Consider the following 19,831-nt stretch of genomic DNA (forward strand, 5'->3'; position numbering starts at 1 on the left):
CTAGGTAAAATATTCATTTTCAAGAGGGATATTCTACCCAATAATGAAATCGGAAGAGAGTTCCAGCACTCCAGATCCTGTCTTATTGTGTCAAAATTGGCTTTGTACATTTGCTAGAATTTGGGAGTTACGAAAATACCCAGATACATTAAACCTGAGGGAGACCATTTTAAAAGGAAAGGGGGGAGCGGTAGTAGGTACAAAGCTAAAACTACCAAGTGGCATAGCCTCTGATTTAGTTAATCTTGTAGCCTGGGAATACACTGAATAATTCAATAATATTAACAAGAGATGTAATTGAAGTCTCAGGGCTAGAGATGAATATCAAAACATCATCAGCATACAAGCTTATTTTATGATGAACGTCACCAATGAGCAGACCCCATATAGCGTGCGTTACTCTGATGGCCTCCGCCAGCGAGCGCAAATAGGAGAGGGGACATAAGACAATCCTGTCTAGTACCTCTGTGTGTGGAGAAGCTATTTGACCTTAGCCCATTAGTAAGGACATTAGCCTGAGGGTCATCATACAAAACCTTAACACATTCTATAAAGTTGTCACCTAGACTAAATTTAGTCAGTGCAAAGAATAGGTAAGACCGTGTAAAGCTTCTTAGGCGTTCGTTCTGTTGACCATAATCTACAATGTGGCACGGTACAGAAGTGAGTAGTCTATCTTCATTCTCTCGAGTTGGTTCTTCACCTCATCAAACGCCTTCGTACAACCGCCGTGGAGTAGTCTTTGAAGAATGAGACCCTTGGTCCTGTGTGCTGAATACCATCAGATTCAGCACCAAGGAATCCATTCCTCAAAGAATTTAACTGAGCGTGTCCCTTCAGTTTTTTATTTATAATGAATTTGTAAACATTTCTAAGGAAATTGCATCTCCGTCCTCAATTATCCAGGTCATCAATGTGCTCCGCCATTTCATGCACCTGTTTCTCAAGTGTCTTGAGAAACAGGTGCATTGGTGTAGTTGAAGTTTCCACAGTAGCAATTCTTCCTTCCATGCTTGACAACCTTCTGTAGTTTGGCTGAATGGCCTGTTATTGCTTCTAAGACCATTCCTATCTTGACATCGATCACTTTAGTAATGTTATCAGTCATCTTTTGGATCACTAGATCCATTGTGCCTGGATCAGCAATGGTTTTGGTCTACTTCTTAGTAGTTCTGCTTGACATGCTGTCGGAAACTTTTGAGAAATAGCCATCAAGAGTAGGGTAGGGTAAATTATTTCGCAAATTCTACCACTTTTTCAAGCTAAGAAATAAATATAAAGAGAAAAATTGACATTGAGTGTCCCTGTGTAATTTTTCCACAACAATTTGGTGTCAACGAACAGCATGATTGATTCTGCCTGCGGAGTTTTCCAGTGGGGGTCTGCGAGGAAAACCGGTGGCGCATTTTATGAAGCGTGAGGGAAATTCCTGTCTGACCAAAAGAGGGCGAGGACCCAACCCAGACCAGACTCTTACTGTGATCTGCCCAGGAGGAGTCACATCATCCACTAACAATTGAGGGACGGCAACTGATTTCAGTAAATCAATTTAAATGAATCTGTGTAAAAAGAAAATCAAGGTGAGTAATGCATAAAAAGGTACCCACAGTCTTATAGAGAGAAGACTATTCCCTCGTTTAATGAGAAGACTAGAGCGAGCGTGTAACGGTACCATGGAAAGCCTCGCTGACAGCTGTCTGTAGGCATTTACAAGAAATGTCTATGTGGTCTGCAGCCATAAAAAATAACACTAGGTGTTTTTGAGTACAGGGTGTTATTTATGTGCATAGCAAGTTATGACAGAGAGAATCATTGGAGATTGTGGTTAATGAGGAAATTACCTAGTGTATTTGGGAATAGTACTCAGTGAATGTGGATGTGAAAGGTGTGTGATTGTGAGATATGACATTTTAACTTTATTTAAATTTTGCTGATTGAAATTTGGATAACAAATGATTGAAATTATGACTTTTGGAATTTGGATAATAAGATTGAAGTATGGATAATAAGAGTATTGAAATTTAGCTATTAAGTATTGAGTGAATGAGAGCTGTCAAGGGACTAGCTTATGTGTGAAAGAGGTGAATGAATGCAACAACTAGTTCTTTGAGCTGAGTTTTCCAGTTCTGTGGGATCTGTGGGAGCTGATTAGTAACGTTATCTAAGGTCTGGCCAACTCCGCCGTTGGATCTACAATGCAGGATAACATGTCTCAGAAAACTCAGAGGATAACATGTCTCAGAGGATAACATGTCTTGTTGGTAAGGAGGATAACATCTCAGAAATCTCAGAGGATAACATCTCATTAGTAAAGAGGATAACATGTCTCATTAGTAAGGAGGAAAACATGCCTCGTTAATGTCGAGGATAACATGTCTCATTGGTAACGAGGATAACATGTTTCTGAGGATAACATGACTTTAGATTATATGAGGATAACATGTCTCATCAGTGGAGTTTGATGTATAACTTTATTATGTATGGGGATATGAAAGAAGAGAGAACTATTTCCGAATAAGATGCTAAATAGAGCTAGTGTAAATATCTAAACCCCAGTATGAATAGAACACTAATCTAGATGAGGAATTTGTGATGTAACGCAAATGTATAATGGGTTACTAGAGTTAAAGTAACATAATATTGAGTATAATGTTACTAGAGTTATAGTAACATAATATTGAGTATAATGGGTTATTATAGATAAAGTAACATAATATTGAGTATAATGGGTTATTATGATGATCATTTGAAGTAAGAATAGAAAAATAATAATATACAACTAGCACACTAACACGTTGACGTACGTGAGTGGTGACAAAGTATTCTGAGGAATGTTCAGAGTGGTCCCTTTAAGGATAATTTGTATGATACGGTTAAAGCATTGTACAGGACTTGACTTACCCCTTATCACAACACCTCCACCTTACCTGCCACCATAGACTCACTTCAGTTTGCATACTGCCCAAACAGGTCCACAGATGATGCAATCGCCATCACACTGCGCTATCCCATCTGGACAAGAGGATACCTATGTAAGAATGCTGTTCATTGACTACAGCTCAGCATTCAACACCATTGTACCCTCCAAGCTCATCATTAAGCTTGAGGCCCTGGGTCTCGACCCCGCCCTGTGCAATTGGGCCATGGACTTTCTGAAGGGCCACCCCCAGGTGGTGAAGGTTGGAAAAAACATCTCCACTTCGCTGATCCTCAACACTGGGGCCCCACAAGGGTGAGTGCCCAGCCCCCTACTGTACTCCCTGTTCACCCATGACTGCGTGGCCATGCACGATTCAAACTCAATCATCAAGTTTGCAGACGACTCCACAGCAGTGGACTTGATTACCAACAACAACAAGACAGCCTACAGGGAGGAGGTGAGGGCACTCAGAGTGTTGTGTCAGGAAAACTACCCCTCACTCAACATCAACAAAACAAAGGAGATGATCGTGGACGTCAGGAAACAGCAGAGGGAGCACGCCCCTATCCACATCGACGGGACAGTACTGGAGAGGTTCCTCGGCGTACACATCACGGAAAAACTGAAACGGTCCACCCACACAGACATCGCCTCTTCAACCTCAGGAGGCTGAAGAAATTTGGCTTATCACCTAAAACCCTCACTAACTTTTACAGACGCACAATTGAGAGCATCCTGTCAGGCTGTATCACTGCCTGGTATGGCAACTGCACCACCCTCAACCGCAGGGCTGTCCAGAAAGGGAAAGGGGGATACCTAGTCAGTTGTACAACTGAATGCATTCAACTGAAATGTGTCTTCCGCATTTAACCTCTGAATCAGAGAGGTGCAGGGGGCTACCATAATCAACATCCACATCTTCGGCGCCCAGGGAACAGTGGGTTAACTGCCTTGCTCAGGGGCAGAACGACAGATTTTGACCTTGTCAGCTCAGAAATTCGATCCAGCATCTTTTCAGTTACAGGCCCAACGCTCCAACCGCTAGGCTACCTGCTGCCCCAGGGTGGTGTGGTCTGCACAACACATCACCGGGGGCAAACTACCTGCCCTCCAGGACACCTACACCACCCGATGTCACAGGAAGGCCAAAAAGATCATCAAGGACAACAACCACCCGAGACATTGCTTGTTCAGCCGCTACCATCCAGAAGGCGAGGTCAGTACAGATGCATCAAAGCTGGGACCGAAGGTCTGAAAAACAGCTTCTATTTCAAGGCCATCAGACTGCTAAACAGCAATCACTAACTCAGAGATTCTGCTGCCTACAAAGAGACTCATATCACTGGCCACTTTAATAATTGGATCACTTGTCACTTTAAACAATGCCACTTCAATAATGTTACCATATCTAACATTACTCATCTCATACAGTGGGGCAAAAAAGTATTTAGTCAGCCACCAATTGTGCAAGTTCTCCCACTTAAAAAGATGAGAGAGGCCTGTAATTTTCATCATAGGTACACTTCAACTATGACAGACAAAATGAGGGAAAAAAAATCCAGAAAATCACATTGTAGGATTTTTAATGAATTTATTAGCAAATTATGGTGGAAAATAAGTATTTGGTCACCTACAAACAAGCAAGATTTCTGGCTCTCACAGACCTGTAACTTCTTCTTTAAGATGCTCCTCTGTTCTCCACTTGTTACCTGTATTAATGACACCTGTTTGAACTTGTTATCAGTATAAAAGACACCTGTCCACAACCTCAAACAGTCACACTCCAAACTCCACTATGGCCAAGACCAAAGAGCTGTCAAAGGAAACAGAAAACAAAATTGTAGACCTGCACCAGGCTGGGAAGACTGAATCTGCAATAGGTAAGCAGCTTGGTTTGAAGAAATCAACTGTGGGAGCAATTATTAGGAAATGGAAGACATACAAGACCACTGATAATCTCCCTCGATCTGGATCTCCATGCAAGATCTCACCCCGTGGGGTCAAAATGATCACAAGAACGGTGAGCAAAAATCCCAGAACCACACGGGGGGACCTAGTGAATGACCTGCAGAGAGCTGGGACCAAGTAACAAAGCCTACCATCAGAAACACACTACGCCGCCAGGGACTCAAATCCTGCAGTGCCAGACGTATCCCCTGCTTAAGCCAGTACATGTCCAGGCCCGTCTGAAGTTTACTAGAGAGCATTTGGATGATCCAGAAGAAGATTGTCATATGTCATATGGTCAGATGAAACCAAAATAGAACTTTTTGGTAAAAATTCAACTCGTCGTGTTTGGAGGACAAAGAATGCTGAGTTACATCCAAAGAACACCATACCTACTGTGAAGCATGGGGGTGGAAACATCATGCTTTGGGGCTGTTTTTCTGCAAAGGGACCAGGATGACTGATCCATGTAAAGGAAAGAATGAATGGGGCCATGTATCGTGAGATTTTGAGTGAAAACCTCCTTCCATCAGCAAGGGCATTGAGAAGATGAAGCGTGGCTGGGTCTTTCAGCTTGACAATGATCCCAAACACACTGCTTGGGCAATGAAGGAGTGGCTTCGTAAGAAGCATTTCAAGGTCCTGGAGTGGCCTAGCCAGTCTCCAGATCTCAACCCTATAGAAAATCTTTGGAGGGAGTTGAAAGTCCGTGTTGCCCAGCAACAGTCCCAAAACATCACTGCTCGAGAGGAGATCTGCATGGAGGAATGGGCCAAAATACCAGCAACAGTGTATGAAAACCTTGTGAAGACTTACAGAAAACGTTTAACCTCTGTCATTGCCAACAAAGGGTATATATTGTATATATTGAGATAAACTTTTGTTATTGACCAAATACTTATTTTCCACCATAATTTGCAAATAATTCATTAAAAATTCTACAATGTGATTTTCTGGAGAAAAAAAATCTCATTTTGTCTGTCATAATTGAAGTGTACCTATTGCACAATTGGTGGCTGACTAAATACGTTTTTGCCCCACTGTATGTATATACTGTACCATATACCATCTATTGCACTTTGCCTATGCCACTCAGGCATTGCTCATCCATATATTTATATGTGTATATTCTTTGTCCATCCCTTTAGATTTGTTTGTATTAGGTAGTTGTTGGGGAATTGTTAGATTACTTGTTAGATATTACTGCACTGTCGGAACTAGAAGCACAAGCATTTCGCTACACTCGCATTAACATCTGCTAACCATGTGTATGTGACCAATAACATTTGATTTGATTTGAAATGTTTCTAAAACCTTATTTTATATTCTGATAACATGCCAACCATGTTCTGTGTATATTTGGTGGGACGTTAGTGGAATATTCTCCTAACCCACAGAAAGCTGGACACATGAATGTTCTCACAATCTTCCTATGAAACGTGTTTATAACATGAATATCTTATGTTCTGAGAAATGGTAACCACGTTTTGGGTAAGTTCTATTTGACATTAAGGGATTGGTCTCTTGGAAACATTGCTTGCACATCACAGGAACATTCCTCTGAAAACGTTAGTTAATGACCTAATGAAACCTAAAGGGAAGGTTCTCTAAAGTTGTGGGAATGTTAGTTTTTAGCTGGATAAGCACTGAATGGTTGGTGAAGCTGACACGGATGTTCTAAAACATGTGGGATTTTTACACTTGTTTTGGAATAATAGTTGTTCCTGCCAAAACCAGCACCTGGACTTCTAGACGCACTGCTGTACACAGGGTTTTCTCTTTACTTTTCCCACTGAATAAGGGTGTTGTTTGTACAGCCTCTGCCAATCCATCTGTCATCTGAGACACACATGAGTACACCTACAACTTGATATCTAGCAATATCCCTGGATTGCTTTCTGAAATTGTGATGTCATATAGCAACTGGCTGAGGTGAGAGGTCAGGGTCAGATAATTTATTCCATTCCATTATGTCCTGCCATCAAGTGCTGGACATTATTCACTGTGGTAGAGGAAGGATGGAGGATGGAAGAGGACAAGCATTTCCATGGTAATAAGATGGTATACATTCGCCAGGATAGCCCACTACAACACATTACAAAATTGTGTACAGGGATTGTACATTGTGTATACAGTAAGAGGCATATAAATGTCAGTGGATAAGTGACTGGGGCATTAAAGTTTGCATTGTGGTTACTGTACACAAGCACAGAACATGAAAGGAAATTGTTAAATGCTGAGAATGATCTTAGCTCATGATTGATAATCAAGGATGTTCATGGGAGAGAATGTATAGTTTTACATGATTTGGAAGAGGATGACATTGCTAATCCAGATATAGCCCCCACATTAATTGGAAATGATTGGCACGATTCCAGAAAATCTTTTCAAAAATGTAAATAAGAATGGCAAGAATGTATTGATTTAAAGAATGTGTACTAGTGGAACATGATTTGAGAGAGAATGGCATTGCTGCTAATCCAGATGCTAATCCAGATTCCCGCCGAACTACCCTAACATTATATTAAATGAAAATCATTGACTCACAGGATATATCTTCAAAAATAAAATCAGTATTCGTAGCAGTGAAAGTCTAGATAGGTTTGGAGCACAATTCTGATCATCATACTGTGTACAATCGTTGTTGTTGTTGCTGTTGTCATTTGTCTGGGTTTGAGAAAGCAGACTTGGGGCAGGAGAAGGATAAAGAAAAACGGAGATGGAGTGTAATGGTAAGGGCTGGCTGTGCGGATTACAGCTAAATGTAACAGGGATAATGAATGAAAAGACAGTGGCTACCAGAGGAGTGTGTTGGAATAAGCCTGTATGTTTTTGTAAATGCTCTCATTACCACAGCGATAATGATTCCCATTCGTTTTCCTGCTCTTTTCTAAATGCCTAAAGTGCAAACAGCTTTATCTTCCCATCCCCCTTTCCTTCTCCCCCCTCACTCTCTTTCTCTCCTTTCGCTTTCCTGTTTCCCCCTCTCATTGTTTCCCTTTCTCCCGCTACCTTTCTCTCTCTCTTTCTCGTACTCCCCCTCTCTCACTTCTTATGTCTCCTCTCCCCTCTCTGGAAAGCCCATGTTATTGTGAGTTTAGTTAAGGCTCTGTCTTTGCTCTCTCTCTCTCTCTCTCTCTCTCTCTCTCTCTCTCTCTCTCTCTCTCTCTCTCTCTCTGTGTTCCAGATAGCCACAGGGCTGTTGTAGAGAGGGAGAGGAGAGAGAGGCGGAGGGGAGGACGGATGAAGGGAGGGAGGGGGATGGAGTGGACGGTGAGTCAGCTCACTGCCTGTTTGTCAGTGTGGCATGGCCATCCTGAAAGCCAATGGCTTGTGCCATGAAAACCCTACCATTACGCACACTTGCAAAACACACTTGAACTTTAATGCGGTCAATTTTTCATGGGCGTATTTTATGTGGAGTAATCAGTCTGTCAGTGCTGGTCAGCGCCTTCATAGTAGTGACATCACAGAGGGAGTTTTTTCCAATGTGATCAATCCTCTAAGTAATCCAAAATATTATGACTAATTTCTCTCACCCCTATTGCACATATTTTATTCTCTGCATTGAATAGTGTTATTGGTCTCCTTGTTGTTCATTCTGTGAAAATGTTATTGTATTTCAAACCTGAAAGCAAGTGTATCGCAGTCTTGGGGTTCAGTAAGAATAAAGTAAGATGTCTGGGTGTAGTAATTGAGCAACAGTGAATTCATCGTCAATCAAGTAATATTCTCAGCAAGCATCTAATGCTCACAGACATGGTCAATAGAAAACATTCTCTTCATATGCTAATGACATTTTCAAAGAATGTCTCCTCAGTGTTATGAAAACGTTTCTGACCTATTCATGGAATGTATCTGGCATGATCATTCCTTGAATACGCAGATACAAATCTATTATAGAAATACCTATGAACATTCTGAGAACCAACAATTGTTAGCTGGATTGTACTGTATGTGTAACGTTCATCGTTGGGAGAAAGAGAGGAGGACCAATGCGCAGCGTGGTAAGTGTTCATAGCTTTTAATGACGTACTAGAACACTGAACAAAACAATAAATAACAAATTAACAGTCCCGTAAGGTGAAAGACAAAAAACACTAAACAGGAAATAAGCACCCACAACTCAAAGGTGAAACCAGGCTACCTAAGTATGGTTCTCAATCAGGGACAACGATTGACAGCTGCCTCTAATTGAGAACCATACCAGGCCAAACAAAGAAATCCCAAATCATAGAAAAAAGAACATAGACAACCCACCCAACTCACGCCCTGACCATACTAAAACAAAGACATAACAAAAGAACTAAGGTCAGAACGTGACAATATGTATCTTTGCCTTTCTGTCCCTATGATGTTTTGGCGGATAAAGAATATGGGGTTAGGGAAGGGAGTGGCCGTGTGGGGCATGGGTGTGTGTGGGGGATGGGTGGGTGTGGGGCATGGGTGGGACCAAACTTGATTCCCATCCCAAAACACGCACAGAGTGCCCATCACAACAACGTTATATAAATATGATTTGTTTCGGGGCATGTAAATATCCACGCGAGTTGATGGTTCAGCTGGCAAGGATGGAAGGGACTGGGGCAAAAAAGCACCAGCAACATTAAACGGGGTAAGTCAAGGGTACGTGAATCTGCTCCTTGGGCATAATGCCTTAATGAATCAAATAAAGTGGACAGCTAGGTGAACCAATGGTCTTTGTTAATGTGATGTTATGGAGAGACAGGTGGACCAATGATGACATTATGATTGAAAGATACCAGGAGATCGGTGTAACAGTAATGTCTTCATGAATTCAATGGTGTCGCCTGTTGATATTGATATAAGCCTGATGCAATGTTGTGAGCTGGAGTGATAATCTCATGACTATGAAATGCGGAGGATGTCTTTATAATTTGGAAGCTATAGATAGGCAGATAAGGGGCCATGTCTATATAGTGTCTCAGAGTAGGAGTGTTCATCTAGGATCAGGTTCTTGCTGTCCATGTAATCCTATTCATTGTGATAAAAAAAGGAAAACATTTACCTGAATCAACACTCCTACTCTGAGACGCTTGATACATATGGCTCTAGGTGATAATATTATCATTAATCAATGGTTATTAACGAACCAAGGGATGACATACCCTTCATGCCAACAACATATTTTTAGTAACCAAGGAAATGTACTTATAGGCCATGTATAATAGCACACAACAGCCTTGGAAGCTTGGAGTATGGAACATGGAAGAACAGAAGCAACAATTGTAGAACTATTGGGAAAATTGGAAACGACAGATACAAGAAAAACAATACACAGAGAAAGCAATAAAGGTACAGAATGTGAGAGGCTGAGACAGACAGTTTACATGACATGACACACATCAGGGCCTGTATTCAGAAAGAGTTTCAGAGCAGGAGGGAGTTTTCCTTTATGATCATAATGAATAAGATTATGTGGACAGGGTAGACCTGATCCTAGATCAGCACTCCTACTTTGAGACACTTTGTGAATACAGGCCCAGGCCTGGTTGATGCACAGTGACACAGCATGTCCATCTCTCTGTCTCAGGTTGAGTGTCAACAGGGAGTCACCCCCATCACTGGAGGGTGGCCTGCTAATGAGCATGAATATTTGATACCACCTGATGAGGTGGCTAGTTGTGTTTGTCGAAGGTAAATGGCAAACGCCAGGGAGGCTGGGCCATCATCTGTTGAGACACTTAACCTGAGAAATCGATGAGGAGACAGAGGAGAGAATAGACTACTTTCTCAGAAAAAAATAGTTCTATATGGCACCATTTGTCCCTATGGGCAATTCCAGTCCTCGATGGGCAATTCCAGTCCTCGAGGGCCTGATTGGTGTCACAGTTTTGCCCCAGCTAACACACCTGACTCCAATAATCACCTAATCATGATCTTCAGTTCAGAATGTAATTTGATTAATCAGCTGTGTTTGCTAGGGATGGAGAAAAAGTGTGACATCAATCAGGCCCTCGAGGACTGGAGCTGCCCACCCCTGCTTTAGAGGAACCCTTTACAAAAAGATTCCCCTACAGAATAATTTAAGATCAGATAGAACTCTTTCTGGTTCTAAATAGCACCCTTTAACAGGTTCTACAGATGTCACTCTTGTGTTGCTGAGAAATGCAAACTTTTGGTTTAGGCTTCTAAAGTTTGCAATTTCCCCTTTTGAAATGTCAGACTTGATTTGCCCTAACAAAAAATTTATCAAACCCTACAAAAATGTCCATTAATTATAATCCACATACTATTCACATTTCCTGTTGCTGCAGGGTTATTTTCCTGCTGTGGCAAACTGCCTCAAAATAAGATCCTACATCTGTATTTGGAACCCAGGTTCAATTTGGAACTCAAAAGGCTTCTATCTGACCTGAAAAGGGTTCTATCTGGAGCCTATTTTCACAGGGTTCTCCTGAAGGGACAAATGGAGCTACATATCACTATTTTTTCTGGGACTGTACTAGAGAAACTTATAGAGGAGTCATATAGTTGTTGTAGTGGTATTGTAGGTGATTAATGTTGTGCGCTTCCAAATACTCTGCTTGTTCCCTCAATGACTTTCAATGATAAACATTTGGAAATGGAATTGGAATTCTAGTTTACTTCCTGAATTGAAAAAATAACTGGCATTCAAGTGTTTATCAAGTTGAATATAACCTAGCTACAGAATGGGCTGATGCATGGAAATGTCATACTGTAACAATATCAAAGCCAAGGAGTAGTCTTTGTGAATAGCTTACACAGAATCATCATGACAAAAGCTGCAAAGGCAAATAAAAAATGTAGGTTCTCAATTAACCATGTGGTTTAAAGAGATAAGAGAATGCCTAAAATATTCATTTTATTTTCATCACCTTTTTCCCCATTCTATTGTTCTTTCCCCACTGTACTATTCTACCTTACTGTCCATCTCTCCCCCCTTTTCTCTGAAGCCCTCTCTCTCTTTTGTATATTTCCCCTCCCCTCCCCCTCCCCCATTCTCTTTCTCCATCTCTTATCATCTCTACTTTATGATCTTGCTCTCGCCCTGGTCCATATAATTTGGCCTGTACCATATAAATGAGACGCACACACACACTTTCACGCATGCATTCACACACTGGCACACACTCGGACAAACACACACATACACACGCAAACACACATATTTTGACATGTGCATAATTCCAGAGTTACTACTGCTCCAGAAACACCAGACGGGGACATGATTTACAACATTCCTCTCTGACTAGACCCATGTGAAAAAAACAGCATATATTTATTCATGCACAAGGTGATCAGATTCTTCCACCCATATGGTAATGACCACTTTCTGTATCGTTTCTATTTAGAGCACTAATACACAGGTATATAGAAGAATGTGTAGGAAGACAAAGGGTGGAGTGAGTACAATCTTCATGGTATGAGTTTCAGCTAAAACCATGGGATTGCATGTGGGACAGTTGTCCATCTTGACAATCCACTGTGGGCACTTATAGGTTCCATGAGCATGTCTCTCCAGTGATGTTGGATGAATGTCAGACTCTGCCTGCAGTCCAATGCCTTACACATCAGCCCTTTCCAACCAGCAGAGCCTGGGTCCATACACGTGCACCACCACCACTTCACTGCAAATAACATAGAGCTATAGCCAGCTGTTTCAAGGATGTTCTTAGAACTATACTTAATACACTTTCAAAACATGTTCTCATCTAGGATAAGAGACTCCTCGACCTCCCATTTGAAACCCCCTTCCTAAGCTTTTCTTTATCTGCAGTCTTTCAACTAATGAGAACATTTTACCCATTTAATATACATGTACAGTTAGAGGTTTGAAAGGATTATCATTCCCCAGTGCAGCGGTGGAATAATACACTGTATGTAGATTTGTGATAAGGTTAGGGCACTATACCCCTAGGTACAGGGTTTCTGCAGACTCCACAGTCCTCTCTTCATCTCTCTTATTCTCCTGCACAGTAAGTCCCCATCACGACACTCCTATAAATCAACTCCACACAATGTTGTCATTTCCGTTCTATCAATGGATCCACGTGCCTCCTTTCAAAGGACACCACCAAGGCTAATTAAAAGTATTCAGGGGTTCTGTCTCATTTGATTCCCTCAGTGGATACTTATATCATGGGACATGGTGCTGGAACAGAGACAGTTTCTAACTATAATATTACAGCCCAAGGCTCGCTTACAGGGAGACTTAGCTCAGGCCTTTTTTGTTGTTGCTTTTAAACAAACAGTCAAATAATTCTAACAAAACACATTTTCATTTAATTCACTCAAGTATACAGGAAAAGTATTTGGTAGAGAAAAAGACATTTTCTACAATCACTAATAGACTTTTAAGGGTTGTTTTTGTATGTGTTTCTTGTCAGTGTTTCAAATATTTTGCACAGACAAGAATCTTTGTTGATTAGTTGTGATTCGTTGTCATGATAAATGGGCAAATGTCATTAAATGCATTACCCCATGATGCACTTTACTACTGTATTTCAATGTATCTACTGTATGTCCTACTGTATTCAATCTGATGGATGTCCTATTGTCATTGTTGGTCCCTCACATGTTACACTTCTTTTGAAGTTATTTGTGTTTTCCTTTCTGCCTGTGATGAAGTCACAGGACCTTCCCACCGGGTAAGATAATAAAAAATAAAAAAACTTTTAACCTAAATCCAATGACATGGTGACATTTGTTGATTTTATGTATATTCATCAAATGTAACACAAAACTAGACAATGAAATGATGTGTCAGGTAGTGTCAGGTTCTGACTGACAGTGAAGCAAATTATAACAGATTATTATTGAAAGCACTTCTGCTCTACCCATGTTATCTATGACATGACACACGAAAACGCCTCTGAGATATCCGGGTATGCACAGGAGGTATGCACAGGAGTTAGCTAGCATTATCCATCTCTATTTATCAGTGGAGGCTACTGAGAGGAGGACCACGTGTTTGATGTATTTGATACCATTCCACTAATTCCGCTCCAGCCATTACAACGAGCCCGTCCTCACCAATTAAGATGCCAACAACCTCCTGTGCTATATATGCAAACTATGTAAAAAAAATATATGTTTGTACACTTAGGCCTACAGGTTATTGTTCTTTGTTTAAAATTCGGAGCAATAAATATTAAAGCAATTGTTTTCTTCATAGTTGTCAGGCATATGTGTATAGGTGGCAGGGAAGTCAGGCGCAGGAGAGTCAAACGGAGTGTAAAATGGAGTCTTTTAATAAAGTCCAAGTAACATGCTCCATAACACTAAATAGACAAATGAAATAATAAATAAATATGGGTACGAAGACCCATCGTGCACCTATACAAAAACACTACACTGACGATAAACAATCTCTGACAAAGACATGAGGGGAAACAGAGGGTTAAATACACAACAGGTAATGAATGGGATTGAAAACAGGTGTGTGGGAAGACAAGACAAAACCAATGGAAAATGAAAAATGTATCAATGATGGCTAGAAGACCGGTGACGTCGAACGCCGAGCACCGCCCGAACAAGGAGAGGCAACGACTTCGGTAGAAGTCGTGACAATAGTGTCTTACACTACTTGTTATATAGCTACAGTATTAATCTTTATTTGTTTCTTGGTGGTGGAACCACTGCCTGTTTTAACCTTAAAAGATCTGCATTGGCACAATATATGAAACAACATGTATGTATTTATGTACAGTATGTATGTATTTACAGTACCAGTCAAAAGTTTGGACTCATTCAAGGGTTTTTTAATTTAAAAAAAACATTTTCTAAATTGTAGAATAATAGTGAAGACATCAACATTTTGAAATAACACATATGGAATCAGGTACTAACCAAAAAAGTGTTAAACAAATCAAAGTATATTTTATTTTTGAGATTCTTCAAAGTCGCCACTCTTTGTCTTGATGACAGCTTTGCACACTCTTGGTATTCTCTCAACCAGCTTCACCTGGAATGCTTTCCCAACAGTCCTGAAGGAATTCCCACATATGCTGAGCACTTGGTGGCTGATTTTCCTTCACTTCATGCGTTCCAACTCATCCCAAACCATCTCAATTGGGTTGAGGTCAGGTGATTGTGGAGGCCGGGTCATCTGATGCAGCACTCCATCACTCTCCTTCTTGGTCAAATAGCCCTTACACAGCCTGGAGGTGTGTTGGGTCATTGTCCTGTTGAAAAGCAAATGATAGTCCCACTAAGCCCAAACCAGATGGGGTGGCATATCGCTGCAGAATGCTGTGGTAGCCATGCTGGTAAAGTGGGCCTTGAATTATAAATAAATCACTGACAGTCTTACCAGCAAAGCACCCCCACACCATCACACCTCCTCCTCCATGCTTCACGGTGGGAATCATGCATGCGGAGATCATCCGTTCACTTACTCTGCATCTCACAAAGACACAACGGTTGGAACCAAAAATCTCAAATTTGGACTCATTAGACCAAAGGACAGATTTCCACTAATATAATGTCCATTGCTCATGTTTCTTGGCCCAAGCAAGTCTTTTCTTCGTATTGGTGTCCTTCAGTAGTGGTTTCTTTGCAGCATTTCGACCATGAAGGCCTGATTCACGCAGTCTCCTCTGAACAGTTGATATTGAGATGTGTCTGTTAGTTGAACACTGTGAAGCATTTATTTGGGCTGCAATTTCTGAGGCTGGTAACTCTGATGAATTTATCCTCTGCAGCAGAGTTAACTCTTGGTCTTCCTTTCCTGTGGCAGTCCTCATGAGAGACAGTTTCATCATAGAACTTGATGGTTTTTGAGACTGCACTTGAAGAAACTTTCAAAGGTCTTGATATTTTCCAGATTGAGTGAGCTTCAAATCTTAAGGTAATGATGGACTGTCATTTCTCTTTGCTTATTTGATCTGTTCTTGCCATAATATGGACTTTGTTGTTTACCAAATAAGGCTATCTTCTGTATACCACCCTTACCTTGTCACAACACAAATTATTGTCTGAAATGTATTAAGAAGCAAATAAATTCCACAAATGACCTTTTAACAAGGCACAGCTGTTAATTTAAATGAATTCTAGGTGACTACCTCATTAAGCTAGTTGAGAGAATGCCAAGAGTGTGCAAAGCTGCCATCAAGGCAAAGGGTGGCTACTTTGAAGAATTGAAAATCTAAAATATATTTAGATTTAGATTTGTTTAACACTTTTTTGGTTACTACATGATTTTATATGTGTTATTTCATAGTTTTGATGTCTTCAATATTATTCTACAATGTAGAAAGTAATACAAATAAATAAAAACCCTGGAAAGAGTAGGTGTGAACAACCTTTTGACAGGTACTGCATGTACTGTATGTATGGAACAATATGTGTATGGAACAATGTATGGAACCAAATACGAACAACTATATTGAAGAAAAAAAGTGCTGTCTATTGGAAAACTGTCCCTCAAACAGGATAACAATACAATAATGTTTAATATTGGCACAGCACTGATAGCCTTCCATGATGTAAATTCTCTATAACACTTTGTGAAAGTTTGACCCATTGGAGACATTTCCAGATTTGATGTTTAATGAGTTGCTTCATGAAACCAAACTTGTGGCACCCTAATGGGGTCACAATTGCATTGCTTAAATTTAACTGGAGCTGTTAGTCACTGATGGAAAACCCTGCTTATGCTCCTCAATGGGAGGAAGCTGTATCACTGTCTGTTTGGGCTGCAGCGGGAACATGAGGATGCAGAAACATGTCAACAAAGTTTTAGTTAAAAGCTTTGTATCAGCATTAGTTATTCTGGATTCCAAGAGAAGGTAACAGTCTGCATGGAGCCAATGTATATCTTATGGGGTCTTTGGAGACAAAGGCTGACTTTATCTATTGTAGAAAAGTTTGGTATTTGCCCTGATCAAAGACATGCTTGTTTTTCTTAGCCATACGGTGATGCCTGAGCTTCCCTGCAGTATGGGCTTATGTATAAACCTAAAATACATGTGAAGAACCAACTTTGAAGCCTTGAAGGGACTTACAGGCATAGCCCTGGAAACAATGGGGAGACGATAGGTAACCAACAGGGGCATAGGGAACTGTAGCGTAGACGTGGATGGATAGGTGAAGGACAGGAAAGCCTACCTGTTCGGGGCCCTGGAAGCAGATTCGGCACTGCGGCGAGCGCATGCCACTGTCCAAGCTGCTTGTGAGCGATACAGTGTCCAGGCTCGCTTGGAGCTTCGCATTCTTCTCCTCGAATGCCAGGCTCCGCGGCCGGGGATTGGTGCCATAGTACTCTTCCTCGTCGTCCCGGGTAGAGCAGTCGAAGGGTGGCCACCCGCAGCCTCCTATCCCGAGCCCTCGCATGCTGCTTGTTCGTCTGTCTGGGTTTGTGTCAGAATCGGTCCCCCGTCTTAAGCCAGACCGCATCAAAACCAGCACTTTCAGTTCATTGAAAAACATACGGATCCGGTACTTTAACATCATGAACTAGCCCACATAGGAAAAATGCGGCTGTAGGGTGAAATAGAAGGTATCAATACATTGAGTTGTATAAATCAGGCATTTCTTATGCACGATTTGAGAGACAAAATGGGCTTTGTAAAGTAGCCTATTATTATTACAAAGTGCAAACCTATTTGGTTCAAATCGCCTTCTCTTGCTATGGGCTATACTATCAAAACAAAAATATCAGACGTTTCTATAAAAAGCATGACTGCCGACCAAAAAATATTGGTCAATGGAAATCAAAATATTACAATGTAAATATATTGTATCACTCCTTGTTACATTTTCTCTGTTACCATGTGTAGCCGATAGACAATGCGGAAGTTTTTCATGGATGGGCAGTTTCTTTTGGGATTCAACGGATGCCGATACAACAATTCCCGATAGCTTTCAGTGTGAGTGATGAGCATAACCAAACAGCAATAGGATCAAACTGAATCCCCTCATGTACATTTTCGATCCAGTCACTTACGGCACAATGGGAAAGCTTGCGTTTAACGGGAGCTGTCCAAGGTTCAGAAAGAAAATTCTATCGCAAGCTGAGCGGGAGCAAGATAGAGTGGAGCGGGTAGCGTTGAAGGCTCAGGGATAATATACAATGTTATTAAAAAACAGATGTCGCTATGTCATCAGTAATTCCACCGATTCATTTTTGGGTGTTGCTTTCCTCTGTTTAGTCCGTACAAAAAAGGCCAGTTGACAACCATCTCTTTTGTTTGTCCCTCAATGGCATGCTAGACTTCAGAACACCGTATTTTTCTCTTCCCCTGTTTCATCACTGTTTTTTTCTGGCTGATAGATAGAGAATATGTCCCACACGGTTCCCTCTCCACCTAAGTCCGAGAGCCACTTCGCTATCCAACGTGTTCGCATTTTAAACAGGATAGGACGAGACACCAAAAACCTGTAGAAGAACACACATCCCTTTGCCATTGAAATTCCATGCTGTTTTTTGTTCTTCCTGCAGCGACTCCTGCAGAACACACACCAGGAAGAACAGAGATGCCACGGAATAACCCCCCAGAGTATGGGAACGAAGCAAACCGATTACATCGCCATGCCAGATCAACTTTGCCACCAAATAACGGGTTCGTTTACTACCAATAACTAATTACGTCCATTCAACAACAATAAAACGCTATTTTACGTGGCATTGTATAAATACTTGCTTCTGTCAGCAGTGCCTCCATCGAAATAGATTTGGTGGACGGACAAACAGAGGACCCTGCCATAAAAATGCATGCTAGCCTAATTGAAACACATATGTGTTTTTTTTTGTATCGTTGTTGTCACCTCGTTTTCCTAAGATTATTCCTTCCTCAGTCTATCCGCGAAGGAAAAAAATATCTGCCGTGTGACTGCGCATTGGCAGAAGCCGCTATCCGAGGTTCTGATTTTCATGTGACGTTGCGGCCACGTGCTAGTCAGTGTATCTAGTCAGTGTATCCCGGGAAATCTAAACGGTGTATGTAATGTCAATGGACAGGGACTGATATTAGTAGTCTGCCACTTCCATAACTCAGCTTTATACTCAGCGTTACAATATAACACAAACTTTTCAGTGACTTCAAGTATTTTCACACTCTCCCATCCACTAAATGTATTAATCAATTAAACTGATGAAACAAGAGTGTTAAAGATAATTAAAACCAGTACAATTCATTATATGCTGACATATTAGTGCTGAAATGAGATCATGTGTGTGGAGGACAAGAGCCAAGAGAGGACAGGGAACCCAGAAGTAGAGAGAAAAATAGATTTAGGTTTAGAGTCTACAATGGAAAATTGACAACCACTGTCTGTATGAGTGTTAAAAAATCAACAACAGGTAGGTAGGCCTACATCACATTTCATACTATCTATTTAAGAACATGAAGCTTAAATAAGCTCAGTCAGTTGACATCAACAGGCTAACTGTTGACTACAACATCAATGCACTGACTGTGGATAAGAGCGTCTGCTAAATACAAATGTCAAATGCAATGTCCTTTGAAAGGCCAGTGGATTGTCCAGGCAGGCTAACTCTGAGATTCTGTCAGTGGGAGAGACACCACTACAGCACACAATGTTAGCTAAGTAATTGGGAGATAACTACCGTGGGAGAAAGCAGAAATGACAAAAGGAAGAAAGATGATAGTGTAAAATTCAAAGGAAGAGATCAACAAATATAGTGTAAAATTTAAAGGAACAGATGGACAAAGCGAGAGGGTGAAAGAGGGTGGTGGTTATGTCATAGAGACATTAGTAATATTGGCTATTGGTCAAGAACAAAGCAACACCATTATGTCTCATAGGTTATCTGCAAGGGCTGAGCAGCTTTGTGACCATCAGTCTGAATAATAACACACACCAGCACACTAGAAGACTACAGACACTCACAAAAAAACACTGACAAGATACAGACACAGGTACACAAAACAGACACTTAGACACTCAAACCAACACAGACACACACACACACACACACACACACACAGACACACACACACACACACACACACACAC

General features: G+C 41.0%; 1 pseudogene; it reads right to left on the minus strand.

Moving 5' to 3' along the window:
• Positions 1–18,649, minus strand: part of LOC135541060 (E3 ubiquitin-protein ligase MARCHF9-like) — a 38,824-nt pseudogene extending 20,175 nt beyond the window's left edge.
• Between the last annotated feature and the right edge of the window lie 1,182 nt (positions 18,650–19,831).

This window comes from Oncorhynchus masou, chromosome 6, assembly GCF_036934945.1.
Source record: "Oncorhynchus masou masou isolate Uvic2021 chromosome 6, UVic_Omas_1.1, whole genome shotgun sequence".
In the NCBI taxonomy this organism is placed as follows: Eukaryota; Metazoa; Chordata; class Actinopteri; order Salmoniformes; family Salmonidae; genus Oncorhynchus; species Oncorhynchus masou.